General features: G+C 36.8%; 1 protein-coding gene across 1 annotated transcript in view; it reads right to left on the reverse strand.

Moving 5' to 3' along the window:
* Positions 1–390: 390 nt before the first annotated feature.
* The window catches only part of NRIP1 (nuclear receptor interacting protein 1), a 332678-nt gene continuing 309051 nt past the window's right edge, over positions 391–24017 (reverse strand). Inside the window, exons 6-7 of the transcript XR_010111080.1 lie at positions 4841–4969; positions 391–1366 (exon numbers count right to left, since the gene is read on the reverse strand). The gene's annotated coding sequence lies outside the window, so the exon portion shown is untranslated. The remainder of the gene's footprint in view (positions 1367–4840; positions 4970–24017) is intronic.

Below are 24017 nucleotides of genomic sequence, written 5' to 3' on the forward strand. Positions count from 1 at the left end.
AAGCCTAACAAATACCTATATCACATTTCATCTGTATAATTTACAAATCTGACGGAATTCCTGTCTTCTAGGGGTCGCTCAAATTTTTTAAAGCTTTTACTCTACAGAGAAGTGACCGTCTTGCCATCTGTAAGACCAAAACCCTGTAAGCCAATATTTCTGGGTGGGCTTTGTAGGCGTTAGCTCCACACATAAAATCAACATTAGTTCCTTAAAAGTGACTTATCCTATCTAATTACATTTGTATTATTTTCAAAGATGATATTCACCTTGGTTGCATAGTTGATTTGTCCAAACATAACCTGGTAAAACAGAGAACAGATTCTACTGAATCTATTCACATAATTATGTTACTATGAAAAGTAATGATGCTTAGTAAAAGCTTTGAAACACAAAAGTCATTATAAATCAGCTACCATTTACACATTTTTTTTTCAGTTTACGAAAGCAGTTTATTAAACTTCTGTGGGTTGTTAATGGCTTAAGAAAAGATAGGACTTCCTCATATATTCAAAAAATAGAAAAACAAAACAACACTATTTCAAACAAACAAATTATTACAATAAAAATTTCCTCATTAGCTCATTTAGATGTATTTAATTAATTCTTGTGCTGCTGAATCTTGTGTTACCAGTTTCACAAAGCTGTCTAGTTTTCAACCTAAAATAATATGAGAAACCCAGCCCCATCCACTGGTAGAATCTGAGAGCAAATTATCTCTGTAAAATCTCAGAGAGCAACTATTTTAGAATTTGCAGGCCAGGCCAGGAGCAATGGCTCACATCTGTAATAATGGTGCTTTGGGAGGCTGAAGTGGGAGAGCACCTTGAGCCCAGGAGTTCAAGACTAGCCTGGACAACAAAGCAAGATTTAGTCTCTACAAAAAATTAAAAAATTAGCTGAGCATGATGGCATGTGCCTACAATCCTGGCTACTCAGAAGGCTGAGGCAGGAGGATCTCTTGAGACCAGGAGTTCAAGGCTGCAGTGAGCTGTGACTGCACTGCAGCATGGGCAAGAGAAAAAGAAAAAATAATAATTTGCAGGCCAGATTCTCTCTGTCACAACTACTGAGCTCTGCCATTTTAGCAAAAGAAAAGTCACAAAAGACAATACAAATGTAAGTGGACATGTTGTGCTTCAATAAAACATTTACAAAAACAGGCAGTGTCTTTCCGGGGAAGCAGGCCATCCTTTGCTGATCCCTGCTGTAATCAATATCAGATCAGCTTTGATAAGTCAACAGGTTGCAGTACAAGCCTTTTCCTGAAGGCTCCGAAGCTCTCGTTCTTGGCTGAACTCACAAAATCTTCCGTGTAGCTTATAGCAGAGACTCCTTGGGATCATCAGAGTAAAACAAATACTATCTGAAGATAGAAGAGAATTAATGGCTGTAGTTAATTTATTACTAATAATTTTCAAATGTGAACATTTTATGAGATTTTTCTATATAGTATAGAACAACTGTAGAGTTGAATAATGCAGTTGACAGGAGTATATGATTATTTCAGTGACATGAAAAACAAAGATAATAAAACCATTCCAAAAAAAAGTTTCTGAGAAAAATGATCAAATCTATTTTCAGAAACATCACTGAATGCTATATCTGATTTACAAAATTGGATGAATGGCTTTAATGAGAAAAAATCTTGGAATATAGCATATAATATACATAATATGCCAAGAATGTCAAAGAGATTCAGTAAGTCTAGAGTGGGGCCTAAACATGTAGAAAACTCCTTGGGCAATCCAGTGTGCACCTCCAATATAGAACCACTAGCCTAGAAGACTCTAGCTTTTGTTGGGTGTGGGAATTGATTTCACTCTACTTACAAACCATTAAGATAGCTCTAAGATATGCTCTTACTGTTTCTTGTGTACTAACAGAAGACGAGACTCCTAGATCAGAGACAGAGGACTTTATTACTTACATCACAGCAAGCAACACAAATGAATATAGTTGCATTTAGTTTCTCTTGTACCTAAGTCCCACAGGGGTGACAGAGAGGGTCCAGATAGATGCTGTGCATGCATAGGGTTTATGTCACAGTCTGAAGAACTCTGAGTTTGAGGAAATCCATCACTTCTGTAGTAAGCAGTAAGCAAGCCTAATCTCTGCCTCAGATGGAAGCTTTATTTCATCCCTCAAAGAAACTTATGAGAACACAGCCTTGGGAACTGGCCCAGGAAAAGGAGCAACCAGGGCCTTGAAATCTCGACAAGGAGTATGAGAAGCCCATGAACAGCTATGTCTCCCAACAGATTCAAATGAAAAAAGTAAGGTTGTAGACAAGGGAGCATTTGAAGTAAAACCTGAAATTATAACAGATAAGTATATATTGTTATTGCTTAATGTCATCACATAAAGCACAATAGGACTCTGATAAATATTCAAAAATCCGACAGAACTAGTTCATCATAATCTTGATCAGGGTTTCACCAGAGTTGAAATATATTATGGAAAGGAAGGTATTGACAAATCTCTAAGGACTTCACATAAAGCATACAATTTCTGAAATATTTGGATTAATAACATTAACCTTTACAACTGAACCTAGAGAAAAGTGTCTTTCCAAATTTGACAATTTTTCCCATGCAGTTGTTATAATAGTAGCAAATCAAACAAAACTCAGTTTTTCTAGTGCCTCTTTTTATGAGCAAAAGAATAAATTTTTGTGATTGTTTTCCAGGAGCCCTCTGGGAAACCTCAAAGATAGTTTACGTGTAAAAGATAGTCTGAATTTTTATTTTATTTTTTCTATACTTACGACCTGAATTTGAGAAGGCTAAAATCACAATGTCTTCAGAGATTTGGAACCAAGATTGAGATAAGATGGTGGGTGCCTGAGAAATGATAATTAGTTACCTCTTTAAGTAAGATGACAATAAAACAAAAATAAACATTGAAATTAGCAGGGTGGTGAAAACCTTAGTTCTAGGCTGGGCACGGTGGCTCATGCCTGTAATGCCAGGACTTTGGGAGGTCGAGGCAGGTGGATCACCTTAGGTCAGAAGTTCGAGACCAGCCTGACCAACGTGGTAAAACCCTGTCTCTACTAAAAATACAAGAATTAGTTGAGCGTGGTGGCGTGCTCCTGCAGTCCCAGCTACTCGGAAAGCTGAGACAAGAGAATCACTTGAACCTGGGAGGCGGAGCTTGCAGTGAGCTGAGATCACGCCACTGCACTCCAGCCTGGGTGACAGAGCAAGACTCCATCTCAAAAAACAAAACAAAACAAACAAACAAAAAACAAAACCTTAGTTCTATTATAAGTGAGGAAGCTTTCTTCTTTTTTTTCATATTACATAAAAGAAAATTAGTCAACAAAAAGCACATAAAATAACGCTGGTAAAATAGAGAATCTCTGCTGCAATCCGCATGGATTACACAGAAGGTAAAAAAGAACCTGTCAAATTGTTGGCAAAGATCATCAGTAACCTAAAAAAGGAAACTCATCAAGATTTAGTATATTTTGTTAAAATTTCAACACTTTTAATAGCTTGTTTTACACTCAAGTATTATGAACTATAAGGAAAAAAATCAGTTTTCTTTTTTTTTTTTTTTTTGTTTTGTTTTGTTTTTGAGAAGGAGTCTTGCTCTGTCGCCCAGGCTGGAGTGCAGTGGCGAGATCTCGGCTCACTGCAAGCTTCGCCTCCCAGGTTCATGCCATTCTCCTGCCTCAGCCTCCTGAGTAGCTGGGACTACAGGCGCCCGCCACCACGCCCAGCTAATTTTTTTGTATTTTTAGTAGAGACGGGGTTTCACCATGTTAGCCAGGATGGTCTTGATCTCCTGACCTCATGATCTGCCCGCCTCGGCCTCCCAGAAGTACTGGGATTACAGGTGTGAGCCACTGCACTCGGCCTAAAAAAATCACTTTTAAAATTTCAATGTTATTTATCTTCTTTCACATTCTGGAATAAATTGGCATTTTACTTTAGGACAGATCTCAGGAGGCTCATGAGTAAAAACTTATTTCACAATAATACTAAGATATTTATGTTAGCATGCAATGTATTCATCATGGCTATATTTAAATAAATCCATAAATGTTTAAAACTTGTTTAAATTTGGAATATGATAAATATTGATATGTACAGCTCACAGAAGCAAAAGCTCTCGAGTTCCTCAATAGGTTCCAAAAGCCTGAGAATTGTTACCTTAAAACGAAAGTATTCTTTTTTTCTTCCAAAATACATACACAGTTCATTTTGGGTCATCATCGCTCCAAGGGTAGTTTCTGTTACTCGTGTTAATTTTAACATTTAATAAACTCTCACAGAGAAAACGAGGGTAGCCGAGTGTCTGTCATACATAAGTATTTTAGCCAATTAGCAAAGCTCATGGACACACAGAATATGTCTTTCAACAGCCACCCAAATACATTTTATACTTTTCTTTTCTTTTCTTTTTTTTTTTTTTGGAGCCAGGGTCTTGCTCTGTCACCCAAGCTGGAGTGCAGTGGTACGTGGCTCAGTCATGGCTCACGGTAGCCTTGACCTGTTGGGCTCAAGCAATCCTTCCATCTGAGCCTCCTAAGTAGCTAGGACCACATGCATGCACCACCAAGCACAACTATTTTTCAATTTTTGTAGAGATGGGGTCTACCTATGTTGCCCAGGCTCATCTCAAATTCCTGGACTCAAATGATCCTCCTGTCTTAGCCTCCAAAGTTCTGGGATTATAGACATGAGCCACCTCACCCAGTTTACACTTTCTTAATTAGACAAAAATGAATACGTCCATTAACAGGGACAAAGATAATAACCTTTCTGTAGCATTAAAAAGGAATGCACATACAGTCATGCTTGGTAACCATTATTTCAATATTCCACATTACCTCAAAATTTCTGGATATCCAAAGATTATCCACGCAAATCAGTCCAATTTAATCAATTTAATGCAATCCATTCAGTCCATGAGCTTGGAAATTGTATTGTCTTCCAGCTGGCACATTATAACACAATTACTGTTCAAACAAAACTTTGTTAGAATAATTAAATATATGCAAATGTGTCCTTTTTACAATATTAAACATTATATAATAGTAATGTTAGTTTATTTGATCAGTAAACTTGGGTAAGTTTAAGAAAAACAAACCTAAATAGAATAAAATGCATGCTTATATATTAGCATTGATAAAAAGAAGACTGCTGTTGCTAGTAAACTAAAATTACAGATCTAGTTTCATTTACCAAAGATTTACCTTTATTATAGAAATTGGAGTTCTTAAAGCATTTCCAAGTTAACTCAAGTAAGAATGTTTTAATTCAAGCACATTTAAAGTATTAGAAGTTTATTTTTTATTATTTTTCTAGACATTTTAGTAATATTCATTTTTATGTATTTTTAATCTACTCAGAATACAGCTCCTGTAACTTTAGAGGCTTTACAGTCTAATTAAGTATCATCTAAAGATAGGAAGTTTTTTGTTTTGTTTTTTTTTTGAGACAGAGTCTTGCTCTGTCGCTCAGGCTGGAGTGCAGTGGCAAGATCTCAGCTCACTGCAAGCTCTGCCTCCTGGGTTCATGCCATTCTCCTGCCTCAGCCTCCCGAGTAGCTGGGACTACAGGCACCCGCCACCGCACCTGGCTAATTTTTTGTATTTTTAGTAGAGACGGGGTTTCACCGTGTTAGCCAGGATGGTCTCGATCTCCTGATCTCGTGATCCGCCTGCCTCAGCCTCCCAAAATGCTGGGATTACAGGCATGAGCCACCACTCCCAGCCAAGAAGATAGTTTACAGTTAAAGTTTTTTCTGAATTATAGAAACATAAACATACAGAGTCACCGAGAGTGTATAGTTTCAGATTTAAAACTTTAGCCACAGGTCAACTGTAAACAGAGAAACACAAAAATCTCAGTCCAGATATCAAATAGCTGCACTCCTTTCTAGTGAGCACAAAATTCTTAAGTATTCTAAGCACAAAAATAAACAAGTTAACAAACAAGCAAAAACATTAGTAAACGAGTTTACCTCTTGTCTCTTACCCAACAGAGAATATATCTCTATCTACCATCTACAGAGACCACAAATAATCAGACCATAAAAACAAATTCCCAATTATCGCTACCACCAGTGCATAACTCATTGGCCATGCACAAACCAGAAACAAAAACAAAACACGAGATCATTAGAAAGGAAAAAGAATTACAGAAACAGAGGTTAAGTAAATGTATAGTTCTATTGCGGATTGTGATTCACTTCTGGGAGTCAAGAAGAGAGGTGTCTGGGCTTAGGCTGCCTATGAGGTGCACCTCTCCAGCAATGTGGCTTACCAGGCTATGTCACATGAATTTTGGGCATCTTGGTGGAAACTTCAAAACTATTAAAGGGTAATTTTTAAAAGAGGACATAATCATCACTCTCATACAAATATCAAGTGAACAGATGCTCAGAGAGCAGAGCCAAGAGTCTTGATGACATTTGTGTACCAGGTTTTCATTATTCCTGGTCCCAGATAAATTTCTGTTCTTGGGGTCTGTGAGTCACTGTGTATCTTGACAACTTCTTCTTCTTTTTTTTTTTTTTTTAACATAGTTTGAGTCAGGTTTCAGTTACTTCACTTAGGAAGCATTTTTACCGGGGCCACAATGCAGCGCTACTCTAGGAGGTGCTGTCCAATACAGCAGCCATCAGCCACACGTAGCTATTTAAACTTAAATTAATAAAAATTAAATAATATTTAAAATTTGGTCACACTAGTCATATTCCAAATGCTCAATAGCCACATGGAGCTGGTGGCTACTATGTTAGATACCCCAGACCCACAGGGACTTTCTCGTCCCCAAGCCATATTGTAAAACAGAGTCCACAGCAAATAGTTGCTGAGTTTACATCTCAGTTCAGTAGACTGAGCAAGAAGCATTCTAAGAAACTTAGAACAAACTGTGATCAAAAGATGGTTACTTTAGTAATAATGTAAAAGAGAGTTTCTATATAAAAGTGGATGCAAACAAAATCATATGTCAAGTACAACCAAGATTTTTATTAGATCAAAATCAGGAAGATTTAGTGTCTGTGAGGTTGCTGTTTAAATTATTTTCTTACATTGCAATGGAAAGAAATAGATTGTATGAACCAAGTTTCTAGTATAAGAAATTGTTACGGGTTGAATTGTGTCCCCCAAAAAAGTATGTTGAAGTCCTAACCTCCAGCATCTCAGGAAGTGACCTTATTTGGGAATAGTGTCATTGCAGACGTCATTAGTTAAGATGAGATCTTGCTGGAGTAGAGTGGGCCCTTAATCCAATATAAATACTGTATTTAAGAGAAGAGACACAGAGAAAACATAGGGAGAAAATGGCCCTATGATGGTGGAGGCAGAGAATGATTGGAAGGATGCATCTATAAGCCAAGGACAACCAGCAAATAGCAGAAGCTAGAAGCAAGGTAAGATTCTTCAGGTTTCAAAAGGAACATGGCCCTGCCAACACCTTGATTTCAGAATTCTTGTCTCCAGAACTGTGAAAAAAAGAAATTTCTGTTGTTTAATCCATCCAATACAATAAAATAAACATATCTGAAAGATTTTATTTAATTCATCAATTAATGAGGAAACGTCTACAATATCACAAACCTTCAAAGACTAAATCAAAGTACTACACATGTAAAAACAACAATGCTTAAATAAATGTACAAGTGAACACAAAAATGGCTTATTCTGTGGGAGTGAGAGAAGGATTTGGAGAAGGAGCTTAATTGTATTTCCAACGGGCAAAATTTACTTGTATGGCTAAGGATAAGAATCATTTGCATTGCTGTTAGTCATATACAGTTGAAAGAGTTGTAAAGTAGCTCAAAGACAACAAAAGGTACAGACAATCCATGGATAGTCGTGGAATAGGAGAACCCAGAATGTATGAGTAGACATAACCTTTTTGGTACATTTTAAAATCTTTCATGATTTCTTCCTTTATCCATAACAAAAAGCTTTTAAAACCAACATTCATTTTTAACTTTATATTCTATTTTTTGAGGCCAAAATGATTTAGAAACTTCAAAAAATTATTTACGAAGGAGTAGTCTAAATTATAAGAAACTGTAAGTTTTCTGAGAAACAGAAATTAAAATTCTCAGGTGAGTGGGAAGGTTCCATTTCTTAAATTAAATCCATTTTCCATTTTTCTTAAATTTTACTTATGATTTATTTCAATTCAAATGTAGGAAGACCCAGTTAAAAGTATAGTAGCTAAATGAATTTACAGATAGTCTAAGACAAAAATATGAGTTTGAATAAAGTTTATTTGATTACTATATTAAGATAGAAATGTTAGCTGCTCTAACAAACACCTGTCTCTCAGTTTTAATGAAATAACATTTTATTTCTTGCTCATAGGAAGTCCAAAGGTATTGGGCAGCTTTCTTAGATGTCTCTCCTTCAAAGCATAACTCAGGAATCTAAGTTCCTTTCATTATATGGTTCTGCCATTTGGGAGCCTTTCACTTCCACACACACACAGAACACAAATGAAAAACCTCATGAGAGATATTAGGTACTAAGCCTGGGTTTGACTTTCAGTTCTTGTCTGAACTAGGCACGTGGCCCTAACTCAACTGCAAAGAATTCTAAGAAATGTATTCATCCTGAGTGCACTGAAAAAGACAACAGGTTTCTCAGCAGCTAGCCTATTACTTCTATTATCCTTCTTACTTATATAATTAATTGCCAGTTACAACTGTTCCTCGTAAACCATGATAATTGATTTGACTTATCTTTTTTAAATTCTTTTAATTTATCTCTATTAATTTATAGCCAATGGAAAGTTGCCCAACTTTCTGACTTTGTCACTCTGAAGACCCAGTATGGAAGGTTCTTAACAGCAAAAGCTGTATCACATTCAGAAGAGGACAACCACATGGAAATAAATGAGCAGTGAAGCTGACAGGGGTATCAATGTGTCTTTCAATGCTTCGTGCATCATCAGCTGTCTATTTCAATATTTTGTATGTCATCAGCACTTTGTCTGACAGCTCCATTTGTTCACTTTTCATACTTCTTTTGGGTGAACAGCATGTATAAGAGCTCCATTTTGGAACAGCACATTAATCTTCCCTAGTTAAGGGATGACTTGTTCTCACACTTATCATTGCACCTCTCTTGTGATATGACATCACCCCCTCATTTGCTGAGATAAATGCCAAACAAAAACATCACACCGGCATCTGAATTTCTACATTGTCTATTTGATTTGTATCACAACTTTGAAATATTATAAGGAAAGGAGGACACTAGTCATTAATGAAGCTACTTTTTTTTCTTGGCGCTTTTATATTTTCTACAAGATTTGTACTTAATATTGAGAAATTCTGACAGTCCTAAGCCAATTCTGTGGCTTTCCCAGTAGGTTAAATCAAGTTGTGCCAGAAAACCCAGACATATACCCATCTCCCACACAATGGAGTGGCAACCAGCCTCCCTTGTCCTTCGGCACCCATGGCAAGTTTGTCCTCTAGAGCACTGAGTTATATGACCCATGAGCCAATGGCTGCATTTACAACAAAGACCCGTGAAAGTTGTAATTCATTTACAAATAACTCATGAGTTCAGTCCTATCCAGAAGGTGATGCTGAAATACTGCACAATAACAATGTTTGTTTGCCTAAAAAGGACATTCAGCAGCAATGGTTCACTACAGGTTAGGCACCATATTTCAATTCCTAATCAAATTCTATTTGGACCTTTCATTTCCTGAAATGACCCTGAAAATGTTATCTCTACTCTAGCTGTCACCCTTCCTGCTTGTGATCTCAGTTTGAAATCTAAGTATTAGAAACCGTAGAAGACTGTGGCTGGATTTGGCATTATTCCAGTTCACTATGAAGACACATTTAAACTGAAAAACTTACATAAACTAAATGAGATGAACTGGTCTCCATAACAGAAGAAGGTAATACGATGATGGCTTATAATTTGGAATAAAAATCATGTAGTGTCTTTAATATCTTTCACCCACAAGACATTATGTGTATAAAGACTTAGAAAATTAGAAAATAATGGGAAAACACCCAAATGTCCAAGAGCAAGAGAATAAATAAATAAATTATGCTATGCTCAAATAATGAAATAATATGCAACAGAGAAAAGCAATAAACTACAGGCATGACTGACAATGTGCAGGATTCCCATGAACAAAAATGTTGGAAGAAAATGTCAAATGAACACAGAACAATATGGTATAAGATTTTGTATACAAACTTTTAAAACGTACAAAAGGATATTATATACAGCTAAGAGTACCTGCAATTATTGTACTAAAAACACAGTGGAAGATAAATACCGGTGGCTCCCTCTAGAGGCAAGGAAGAAATGAGACGTGATCAGAGAGGAATGCTTAACGGCACTTCAAATGTGCAGGGCGTGTTTTATTTGCTAAGCTGGTGTTCACTTTATTTTTCTTTATACTTTCCTTGTATGTGTAAATATTTGCAAAATAAAATGTAATAAAACCATGTAGGTGGCGATCCCTGCCCTTAGAAATTAAAAAAATCTTATTATGGAGAAAAGACATTTGCACATTTTTTCAACTTTATATATATTTTATTGTTGCAATAATATAAACTACAAGAAATTAGCTTATTAAACAAAATCTACCTTCATTCATATATATATAATACTTTGAGTTCTGGAGCACGTGTGCATAACGTGCAGGTTTGTTACATAGGTATATATGTGCCATGGTGGTTTGTTGCACCCATCAACCCTTCATCTACATTAGGTATTTCTCCTAATGCTGTCCCTTCCCTAGCCCCCACCCCCCAACAGGCCCCAGTGTGTGATGTTCCCCTCCCTGTGTCCATGTGTTCTTATTTTTCCACTCCTACTTATGAGTGAGGATATGCAGTGTTTGGTTTTCTGTTCTTGTGTTAGTTTGCTGAGAATGATGGTTTCCAGTTTCATCCATGTCCATGCAAAGGACATGAACTCATCCTTTTTTATGGCTGCATAGTATTCTATTGTGTATATGTGCCACATTTTCTTTATCCAGTCTATCATGGATGGGCATTTGGGTTGATTCCAAGTCTTTGCTATTGTGAATAGTGCTGCAATAAACATACGTGGACACTTGCACATTTTTTAAAAGGTAGACGACAACACAAGATGACAAATGTGTAAATTCCAAATGAATCTTACAGATAACCTGATAATATTCCTGGAGTCTTCAGGGAAATTTTATTTGTGGAAATAAAATGTCTTATTATCAAAAAAGCAGATGGAAACAGAGAGAGGACTAAGAAGAATATGATCCATGTCCATACAATTATAATGTATATCTTCTTACTGGAATGTTTTCTCCATGAAGGCAGGATCATCTGTTGTGTTTAGTGCAAATCTTGAGTCCCTGGTATATCCTAGGTAAAACCTACGTACAATAACTTTCATGGAGGGAAGACTGGCATTCTCTAATACCAGTATTCTTGAGATAGAAAACACATAGACATTCTGACAGGTTAGTAATATACAGTGTTTTACACAGCAGTTCTCAACCTCATAGAACTCCTTTTTCCAGAGAAAACATATGGTAGATATTTTAGGTTTAACATTTGTGGCTGACAGATCAGTATTGCATGAGAAAGAGAATGTAAGGGTGTATCTGATAAAGCAACTAGTTTGATCTCTTAACCTGAACCATGATGCTCCTGTAGCAAATAAAAATTAAAGTGGAACAATAACAACTAAATCTAGGACACTTCAACCATTGATGTGTTGAGTGTCACACTGACGGATTTTAAATAGTTCTTTGTGTCCTAAAAAGCCAACCAAACAACAACAACAAAAAACATAGATCTCAGAGGCCTTTGCAGGCTGTACATTTCAAGACCAGATAAAAGGTGAGAGGTCTCAAGTGACAGACCAAGATGGGTCACAGGATGCCTGAGAAACTACATGATTAGGTGCAGTCAGACGAACAACTGTAGAGTCAGTGAAAAATCAATCTGGTAGTGACAGAAGCCTATGAGTGAAATGTCTTTTCCATATTTTTTAGCTATCATCTGTCAACACACGCACTTGAAATTGGATGCACTTGAGAATTAAAAGATATTAGATCTATAAAGCATTAGAACAGTGTCTACTAGGTACTAACTTCTCAATAAATACTGTCTACTTTGCTGAAGTAATAAGTATATTAATAACAAAATTTTTAAATATTGAATTAAATTTTTTTATTGTATATACAGAAGCTCCTTCAATGCTATCTTTTATTTTCACCATGGCTTCACATTAGCCTATCACAAAATTCTACTCCTTACCTACGATCTCAGTGAGGGATTCTTGCACTAGGATGTACTAAGAAGACCAAAGAATCTAAAGAACTCACGGTTATGGCAATTTCTACAATGAAGATAAACAGGGATTATGCAGTTTGGTTGACATTCAGGTCTCCAGTGTGTGCTCTTTGGCCTTTCGTGGTCACACTATGTGCTGCTCTGCTTGTATTTATATCATCTTCATCAAATAACAGGCCTAGTAGGAGAATTGGAGGCAGGAGGTGAAGGAAAAAACAAAATGTATGAAACCTTCAACCAAACACAATGACTTTATATTACCAGTACTGCTGGGAGATTTGTTATAGGACTAAAAAAGATGCAGAAGAATTCATATAAGAATCAGGAGATCCAAGGCCTACTCTAATTTGCCACTAACTATCTGGGTCACCATGGGACTAATTCCTTAACGTCTGTGACTACAATACTATACTCAAATTAGAAAATCTTCCAGATCCCTCCCATTCCATATTTATGATTCGTTGATGTTGCACCTTCCCAGATAACCAAGAATCACCTATAAATAGGAAGGGGCAGGCATTTCTCCTTTCTCATCACATTCTCTTTTCCAATAGGTGTTACTACCCTCTAATTTTTTTTTTAATAAAATCCTCTAGCAAAGGCAATGATTCCTCTATTACTCATCATGAACAAAAGTGCCAGATATGTTTCCTGACTGATAGAAATATCTGAATAAACACGTGGTGCAGTGTCAAAAGCCCTGGACATGGAAGACCTGCAGCTAACCTCTGATTTACTACTTACTAGCAGTTTTACTTTAGAAGTGATATAGAAATTATAATATTGGTGGCTATTGTCTTGGAGATTTTGTCTTTGATTTCACTCATTTTAGAGAAGAGCAAACACCCTCAGTGAGACAGGATAGATACTGCCGGAGACATGATGGGAACCTAGTGATTTTTCCCCCAAGACTTTGAAAACAATTTTTTGGTTTCAAAGACTGAAAAAAAAATTTATTAACTATAACAAAAAATTCTTCAAGTAAAGCCCCATGTGCAACTTTAATATATAATCAGATCGAAATGATATCATTGTGGTGAAGAGAAGCAAGAGCCTTAGGGACTTTCACCTGACTTCTCCCACCTCCCTTCCCAGCCCCACAAGGCAATAAAAACTCTGACTCCTAGGACTCTTCCAAAGCTCCTCCTTGAAGTGGCCATTTGCATCACCTGAGAGCATGAAAGCCTTGAAAAATCTCAGGCCCCATTCCAGGTTCAGTGAATCAGACTCTACCATGTGACAAGATCCCCAGGTGGTATGTGTACACAGTGAACTTGAGAAGCACTGATCTAGAATACAATTTTAAAACTGCCAAACTACCCCATGCTGTTCTTCCTAATTAAAATCTCTGGCTTAGCTTTCCCAATGCCTACTTCGCAGTGTTGTTAAAACCATGAGTGTGAACTCATTTTGTAAAGTACACATTCTATAAACAAAAGGTACTCTTATTAGTTCCAAGTTCCTGGAAGTTTCTGCTACCTCTCTACTTGTGTTCTAGCTTAAAATCTTGAAATTTACATTAAAATAATTCTATATGATAAAGCTATCCCCATGTCTTAGCAGATATTCACTAGGAAAACAATCCTTGTTTGATTTGCTTATAGAATTTCTGTGTAACAAATAATTCCATATCAGTTGTTTCTCTGACCTCTGCTTATCTAAGTCACTTTCTATGATTGAAGTATTTAATTGTGTGTTATTTGCACTGTGTACTGGGTGAGCTGTATTTGATAAGTCAAGTGCTTTACCCAGTAATCACACTTAAATCCCCTTCCCAATTAGTATACCCCCCCTTAAATATTTCAAATAATGAAGTAAAGTCCATTTTAAAAAATTAATATGGCTAAACAACATATGAACTAATAGGTTATTAATAAATGATGGACACTCAAATATATTGAATGAATTAAAAATTTGAAGAAATAAATTTCAAGGAGGTTCAGCAAATTCCTCACCAACTATTGTATTTAATCCTTTGTTTTCACCTGAAAATTCATTTCAGCGAGGCTACTCTGTAATGCTAGTTTTTTTCCAACTTATAATGTGATATGTAAAAACTTATTTTGGCAAGTTTCCAAAAAGCTCAAAACTATGCAGCTAACCTAAGTTTGTGATGAAAAGATTTGACTCATTGTGCTTTTTGTGTGTACGCTCACTGGTTAATTAATTTAAGAAGAAGTCTCACTTATGTAACTGAGATGTTAAATGGCTGGATGATCTCATGATTCCCATTTCAGTACATTGATTTTTTTTAAAAAAACTTAATTATAAGAGTTGTCATTAGATTACTTAGAAACAAGAGTATTAGAGTGTGGATTGATTCCTCTCTCTGTTTTCTTTCTATAAAAACTCTACAGATATATGCATCTCCTGGAAGGAAAAGAAATAAAATTAACCCCATATCTATGTTTAATTGTCTTAATGTGAAATATATGATATTTTCAATCACCAATATATTGTATATTCAATCATGTCATTTTACAGCTGGATCTTAGAGATTACTATTACATATCTCAGACTCATGCCCTATTTTCTCTCCAAACTGGTTGCATTTCCTTCCCTATTTCTGTATATTTTATTTTATTTTTTGCTTTCTTGCTCTCTTTTTACAGTACTTTGGAATTTTGAAAACCAATATTAAGGTAGCATTAAGGTTATGAATTTAAAATGCTGGAGGTGAGCATAGGCAAAGAGTAAGTTTCTTCAAGTAACACTATATATGATTAAAAACAAACTACATGCTTTCAAAAATGCATGCCATAAGGAAGAAATGAGGGGTGGGATGCTCACTGTTATATTGTATGAAAAGAACACATTAAAAAGAGTCATATAATTTGTTTTCTAGGGTATAGACCATGAAAAAGGTATACTTAAACTCTTAAATGCAGTATATTATTCTTCCCTATTAAATACTTTAGAAAAATTTAATCCAAATATCCAAAAAAAATTTAGTTTATTAAGATTGTAAGTGGCTAATAGCTTCAGACTCAGAGGGAACAAGGGGGTAGAGGGACAGCCCTTCATAGGCAGCTACCATTTAAGTGTTCCATTGTCATCCTTAGTGTCAGGAGAGCTAGGACTTTTAGGTTACAGAGGATTTTCCAAGTAAATAATACTGAGTAACTCTGCCAACTGAAGTCTACACGATCTGAAAGAGAAAATAACACAGAAGTCCCCCTTTAGGTTTAGTTTTAAATACAATATTCACTGAGATAATAAGAAACTACTAGTGTTCCAGAACTGTAGAGCCTAGAGCAGCTTGATGCTGTCTCACAATAAACTGATAGAGTTCATTTGGAGGAATTCAAAATTCGCTCAGAAAAATTTCTGAATCTACTAATTTTTTTTCAAAGACTATAACTTGTGATTCTAGCATAAAAGATAAAAGAAAAAAATATCAAAAATAACTATAGCTACAACAATTTGTTAATGGATTTATAAAATTAAAAGATATAAGTTGTGACATAAATAGCATAAAATATGGTGGGGGTGCAGAGTGAGAGTGTAGACACTTTGTATGCAATTGAAGTTAAGCTGTTATTAGCTTAAAATAGACTGTTATAACCATAAAATGTTACGCATAAACTCCATGGTAACCACCAAGAAAAAACTTCTAGAAGATACCGAAAAGATAAAAAGAAAGGAATCAAAGCATAACACTATAAAAATTCAACAAATCACAAAGGAAGACAAATCACAAAGGAAGACAGCAAGATTGGTAGAAGGGAACAAAGGAAATAGTAATAAAATGGCAACAGTAAGTTCTTGCATGTCAATAATTATCTTAAGTGTAAATGGATTAAATTCGCAATCAAAAGACACAGTAGTTAGATGGAGTAAAATTTTGTATAAGTCTATTTTCACACTACCTGGCCAGGCACAGTGGCTCACGCCTGTAATCCCAGCACTTTGGAAGGCCAAGGCGGGTGGATCATGAGGTCAGGAGATCAAGACCATCCTGGCTAACACAGTGAAACCCTGTCTCTACTAATATAAAAAAATTAGCCAGGTGTGGTGGCATGCACCTGTAGTCCCAGCTACTCAGGAGGCTGAGGCAGGAGAATCGCTTGAATCCTGTAGGCAGAGGTTTCATTGAGCCAAGATCACACCACTGCACTCCAGCCTGGGCAACAGAGTGAGACTCCATCTCAAAAAAACAAAACAAAACAAAGCAAAAAACCTACCTGAGACTGGGTATTTTATAAAGGAAAGAGCAGTTCTGCAGGCTGTACAGGAAGCATGGCTGGAAAACCTTAGGAAACTTACAATCATGGCAAAAGGCAAAGGGAAAGCAAGCACATCTACCATGGCAGAGCAGGACAGAGAGAGAGAAGAGAGCTAAGGGGGAAGTGCTACACACTTTTAAACAAACAGATCTTGTGAGAACTACCTCACTGTCATGAGATCAGCAGGGTGAAATTCTGCCCCCGTGATTCAATCACCTCCCACTAGGTCCTTCCCCCAACACTGGAGATTTCAATTCAACATGAGGTTTGAGTGGAGATACAGAAACAAACCATATTATTCCACTCGTGGCCCCTCCCAAATATCATGTCCTTCTTACATTTCAAAACCAATCATGCCTTCCCAACAGTCCCCCAGAGTCTTAACTCATCCCAGCATTAACTCAAAAGTCCAAGTCCAAAGTCTCGTCTGAGACAAGCCAAGTCCCTTCTACCTATGAGCCTGCGAAGTGAAAAACAAGTTACTTCTAAGATACAATGGGAGCACAGGCTTTGGGTAAATATTCCTGCTCTAAATGGGAGAAATTGGCCAAAACAAAGAGGGGCTACAAGCCCCACACAAGTCTGAAACCCAGCAGAGCAGTCATTAAATCTTAAAGCTCCCAAATAACCTCCTTTGCCTCCATGTCTCTCATCTAGGCCATATTGAAGCAAGGGGTGAGCTCCGAAGGCCTTGGGCAGCTCTGCCCCTGTGGCTCTGCAGTGTCTAGCCCCTGCAGCTGCTTTCTCAAGCTGGCATTGAGTGCCTATGGCTTTTCCAGGTTTGTGGTGCAAGCTGTCATTGGATCTACCATTCTGGGGTCTGGGGGACAGTGGCCTTCTTCCCACAGCTCCACTAGGCTGTGCCCCAGTGAGGACTCTGTGGTGGCTCCAACCCCACATTTCCACTTTGCACTGCCCTAGTAGAGGTTGTCCATGAGGGCTCTGCCCCTGCAGCAAACTTCTGAATAGACATCCAGGAATTTCTATACATCTTCTAAAATCCAGGTGGAAGCTCCCAAACCTCACCTCTTGCTTTCTGTATACCCACAGGTCCAACAACACATGAAGTAATGACTCAAGCTGTACCTTCACCCCTTTTAGCCATGGCTAGAGCTGGAGCAGCTGAGATACAGGGTACCATGTCTGGAGGCTGCATAGACCAGCAGGGCCCTGTGCCTGGCCCATGAAACCTTTTTTCCCTCCTAAGGCTCCAGGCCTGTGATGGGAGGGGCTGCCACAAAGGTCTCTGAAATATCTTGAAGACATTTTCCCCACTGTCTTGGCTATTCATATTTTATTCCTCTTTACTTATGCAACTTCTGTAGCAGGCTTGAATTTCCCTCCAGAAAATTGATTTTTCTTTTCTACCACTTGGTAAGGCTGCAGATTTTCCAAACTTTTATGCTCCTCTTCCCTTTTAAATACAAATTCTCTTTGCTTATGCAAATGGCCATAGGATTTTAGAAGCAGCCAGGTAACCTCTTGAATGCTTTGCTGCTTAGAAATTTCCTCTGCCAGATAACCCAAATCATCTCTCTCAAGTTCAAAGTTCCATAGATCTCTAGGGCAGTGGCAAAATGCTGCCAGTCTCTTTGCTAAAGCATAGCAAGGATGACCTTTGTTCCAGTTCCCAATAAGTTCCTCATCTCCATCTGAGACCACTTTAAGCTGGATTTCATTGTCCATATTACAATATGTGTTTTGGTCAAAACTACTCAACAAATCTCTAGGAAGTTCTGCACTTTCCCTCATCCTCCTGTCTTTTTCTGATCCCTCCAAATTGTTCCAACCTCTGCCCATTATCCAGTTCCAAAGTCATTCCACATTTTCAAGTATCTTTATAGCAATGCCCAACTCCTCTAGTACCAAGTTTTTATGTTAGTTCATTTTCACACTGCTATAAAGAACTATGTGAGACTGAGTAATGTATAAAGAAAAGAGGTTTAATTGACTCACAGCTCAATAGGCTGTACAGGAAGCATGGCTGGGAGGCCTCAAGAAACTTACAATCAGAGTGGAAGGTGAAGGGGAAGCAAACATGTCTTACCATGTCAGAGCAGGAGACAGAGGGACAGTGGGCAAACAGGGAAGTGCTACACACTTTTAAACAACCAGATCTCCTGAGAACTCACTCACTATAGTGAGAACAGCAAGGGGAAAATCCACCCCCCGATCCAATTACCTTCCACTGGGTCCATCCTCCAACAATGGGGATTACAATTTAACATGAGATTTGGGTGAGGACACATAGCCAAACCATATCATCTTTTAAGGATTTATTTTTAGAAGATCATAGGGTATAAACATTCTTATGACAGAGGGCATGACATAAGAATTTAGAAAACAGAGAATTTAGAAAATAGTCCAGAATTGCTGTCCAGAAAATATTAACTATTGAAAAGGAAATAAGCATTTGAAATAGAAATATAAAGTTAAGCATAAAAGTATTAACATCTAATTATTATAAACTTTCTGTAATTGAAGTTGAACTGTTAGGACAATTTTTAAAGGCAGTATAGCGGTTAAGCATTGCCTTTGAAGCCATCCTTTATGGGTTTAATTCCATTCTGCTATTTGCTTGTTGGGTATTGTATAATTTTCTATGGTTTTCATAAGCGAATACCACAGATTTGGTGGCATAAACAACAGAATTTTATTTTCCTAACTCTGAAGGCTGGAATTCCATGATCATGGTGCAGGGTTAGGTTCTAATGAGGCCTCTCCTCTTAGTTTGCAGATGGCCATCTTCTTGCTGTGCCCTCACATGGTCTTCTTTTCTGTGCGTGTGCATGCCTGGTGTGTCTTCCTCTTCTTAGAAGGTCATCGGTCCTATTGGATTATAGCCCCACACTTGTGACCTCATTTAACTTATTAACCTCCTTAAAAACTCTGTCTCCAAATATAGTCACATTAGGGGTTAGTGATTCAACACATGAATATTGGGAGGACACAATTCAATCCATAACACGTATGCTTGGCCAAGTTACTCGATGTCTGCATATCTGAGTTATCTCATTTGTAAAATCAAGGTAATAATACTTTATTGGCTATGATGGGATTAAATGTGCTTTTATGCATAAAGCATTCAAGAACAGTGCCTAGCACATGGTAAGTGTTCAATAGATAAGTAGTGTCACATTTAAAAATTGAAAGTTTACATGGACATTGTATGCATTAATCATAATACACTATAAAAATAGCTTCCATAACAGGATTTCTAAATTGGATACAATAACAATTCTTATAATTATTAGGAGTAATTAGTATTAATGGAGAAGAAATAGAAACATTAAGCAAGTAATCCAAAATCATATAATGAATTGACAGCATGATTAAGTGCAAATGTTTCAAGAAAAGTTATATCCTTTTAATTCCTTTTAAATTAAAATAACTGTCATAGAGAAGACTAGTCGTCTTCTATAGTAAATATTTTTGAATTTTAGTAGGTAGAAACATGGGCTTAAAAATTTTTTAAATCACTTGGAAGATTTCACTTATTTCAGCTTTTTTAAACGGCTCCCTCCACATAGAAAATAAACCTCGCAATACAACTAGCTCCAAAATGTTTAGTAGGATGTTTAAGAATAAGAAAAATGGGCCAGACGCAGCGGTTCATGCTTGCTATCCCAGCACTTTAGGAGACCAAGGCAGGCGGATCACCTGAGGTCAGGAGTTCAAGACCAGCCTGACCAACATGGTAAAACCCCGTCCCTACTAAAAATGGACAATTAGCTGGGTGTGGTGGCATATGCCTGTAATTCCAGCTACTCGGGAGGCTGAGGCAGCAGAATCACTTGAACCCGGGAGACGGAGGTTGCAGTGAGCCGAGATCGTGCCATTGCACTTCAGCCTGGGCAACAAGAGTGAAACACCTTCTAAAAAAAGAAAAGAATAAGAAAAATAAGTGCCAAGATACTAACAGCATCCATATTACCTCCTTCTTGAAATAAACTTACTGGAAAATGAAGCAACCCACAAGTAATACCTGAGTTGTATTTTGTGAGGAGTAGTAGGCAAGGTAACATTGAAAATGCAAAGGAAGGTATGATATATAAACAGATAATTAAGATAATATAGATATTCACATAATATCTTTGAGTATAGCTGAAGGACCCCTAACTCAGCATGGCAGGGAGAGATTGGGCAAGAATTCCAGCATCATAGTGGTCATCTTGGAATAAATGGAGAAATGGCATTGAGCTGAAGATGACTACAAGATAGCTGCCAATAGGGGCAGTGGAAAGGGATAGCTTAGGCAGCAGAGGTGTAGAAGACAGGCTTAAATGTGACAAAACTAGAGGCAGAGAGAGTAGTAAAAACAGCTATGATGATCCAGCCAGAATTAGCTAGTGGGGATAAAAGAAAAAGAGCAGAAAAAGTGGAGAAACACTTAAGCATTAAAAGTATTAGAACTATGGATGGGTAGATATGGAACTGTGGGAGAAGAAAAGGATTAGACAGCAATTCAGGAAGAGGAGCCATTTAGAGGGAAGATGACACATTCAGATTTCAAACTATTAGGATCAACGTGATGATAAGTGGTTGACAGAAGTTTGAATATATAAATCTAGAGCATGGGGATTAAGGCTGGGCTGTATAGCAGTTGAAACAAGAGACTGGACAAGATCACCCATAGAGTATTAAAATTGACAAGCGGGTAGGGAGAAGAAAGGGATAAAGTGAGGTATAAAAATATAGTCAGATAGAAGAAATAATCCCTCGTATTAAGTAAATCAGTAATTATAGTAAACAGTAACCTCTTGTACATTTCAAAAGAGGTAGTGATGAATAATTACAATGTTTCCAGCATAAAGAAAATATGAATGTTTAAGGTGATGGATATCCAAATAACCCTGATTTGATTATTACACATTATGTGAATGTATCGAAATGTCACATGTACCACAAACACATTTAAATTTATCGTGTATCAATAAAAACTATTTTGACCAATGACTTAGAGACAGAAGCCTGGAAAACATCAATATTAAAGGAAAAAACACATAGAAGAAACCCATGGAGGATCCAGAGGAGAGATGAGAACCAGCAAAAAACTGAGTTACAGAAGATAAATGTGCAGAGATTCTAACATAGGGGAGGCTTTGATAAAAGCCCATTGAATATGCCAAAAAGAAATTAATTTGTGACCTTAGAGATGTCAGTGTCTGTATGGTGAGGGAACTAGGAAGATGAACAGATTGTAGTGAATTCCTCTGAGTAGGAGATGAATGTCTAGAAATACCTTAGAGTATTTCTCAGCTTATACAGGCAAGAAATAGTGTCTCACCTAAGGTAATATCTCTGTAGTGAAACAAACATAGACAGAAGTGTTCAAAGTAAATGATGTGCAGAGACTAGATGGAGAAGTCTGGCCCAGATCGGAGACTACAGTTCAAGCTGGGATTATCAGCCTAATGAAATGCTTTACCTAGGAGAAAACAGAATTTCAAATGGAGAACTAACCAATGACAAAAGAAAATGCATCATTATTTCAAACAGAAAACGAAGGAACCACAAGCAGAATTAGCAGTAATGTTGACTTTTGATGTCATGTCCTGCAAGTTACTCAGAAAGGATTCCTTAAATACCCTAGACTAAGGGCAGGACAAGTTTCAGAGAATGAACTGGGCTTGAATGTGTCAGTAAAGATCAAGTTGCTCCAACAAAAGGAAAGGAGGGTGGGCACAGGGAGCTCGGGAAGCATAGGAATAAATTGACAGGGGAAAACATGATTATACAAGTTTAATCTGCATAGATATGCAAGATGGACTTCACAGCTAAACTGCTAGGACACATGAAAGAGTCAGGGAAGTAAATTATCCAATGGAATAAGAAATGGACAAAGGAAGAAAGAATAGCATGTCACATGTCAAATACATGAGAGTTTCCATGCCTGGCACATAAGAATGTGGTAAAGTTTTTTTGAATGAAGAAATGAATGAGTAAACAAATTAATGAAAAAAATAATAAATGCAAAGACTGGTCACAGTTTTATTGTTTCACTTTATCTAAATTAAGATAGAAACACAGTATCCATCCTTCATCTAAAATTTCCATTTTTAAATTATGCATGGATTATCCCCCTCACCCCCAAATTTCTCTAGACAAGAGTTGACTTTATAAAAGAAAATTAAAAGTTACTTAAGTTTTATTTATTTGGAAAATTGAAAAGAATTAGTGGAAGCCATTGATGAAAATCACTTACAAACATAAAGAATTAGTTTTCTTTTACTATTGTCCTACTTTTCAGTTTCCTCTCAGTAGGAAAGTTATTAATCTGTTGTGTTTTATTGTAGGATCATAATTGTACATTTAATTATACATACAACCTGCACTAAGCATACCCTCACTAAATGGCATACCTTAATAAAGATGATAGAACATGCCTCTATAACCTAGCAAGGTCAATCTGTGAGAAGAATAAATAAAAACGTAATTTAGTAACTGCTAGAATAATCTGAGAAGGTAGAAATGAAGATCATGTCTGGAGGACAAAATGATTTTTAAAAAATAGAAAATGATGAGGTCACAAGGTAAATGATGAAAAAGGCTGGATTTGGAGTCAGAAGACAGTTCTTGTTCTGTGATTTACCTTGTAGTCTAGGACAAACCATTTAATGTGTCTTGCTTTGTTTTCCTCATCCACTATGCAGAAGCCATAGTGATCTTTTTAAAACAAAAATCAAATCACATCGCTTCCCTGCCTAAAATCCTCCAATAGTCTCTTCTTACAATTGGAATAAAATCTAACCCCGTCCTCGTGACCTTCAGCATTGTGAACATGAACGGAACCCTGCCTACCTCTTTAAACTCCTGTCTTTTCCTTTTTCCTTTTATTCACTGTTCCTAGATTGTTCTTAAACCCTGTGAAGCTCACATTTGCTGTTTGTCTGCCTGAAATACTGAGTCCTAGGTCCTCTTGTTGTTGAATATTTCTTGTTGTTTAGGTGTCAGCTCAGATGCTACCTGCTCAGAGATGCCTTACTTTACTTTCTATAGAAAAATAGCTACCTTACTCTCATTTACCAATCTCTTTCAAATAACTATAACTTATTTTCATTTAACTAAGTATAGAAATAATATATATTATTTATTATTTATGTCTATATATTGTGTGTGTCCTCCTATCAAACATCTCCTTGCCTATCTTGTTCATCACTGAAATCTTTGACTCTGGCTAACAATTTGCTTCACAAGAATTTGTAGATGAAAGGAGAAAAAAGGAAAAAAAAGGAGAGGAGAGAACAGGAAAGGAGGGAAGAGGAGAAGAAAGGAAAGGAATGAAAGGAGAAGGAAAAAAGAGGAAGAAAGGGAGGGAGAAAACAAATAAATAAAATACTTAGGCAATAAAATGAGAAAAAATATGAGAAATTATACTGGGAAAAAACTATCAAGGCATTGTTTAAATATCACTTCATGCTTGAATATATTTAAATACCACAAACTTGTTATGATTTAAAGGAACTCAAAAGACTATTGTTTTCGTTCTCTTGATATTTCAGT

Source organism: Pan paniscus, chromosome 22 (assembly GCF_029289425.2).
Source record: "Pan paniscus chromosome 22, NHGRI_mPanPan1-v2.0_pri, whole genome shotgun sequence".
Lineage (NCBI taxonomy): Eukaryota > Metazoa > Chordata > Mammalia > Primates > Hominidae > Pan > Pan paniscus.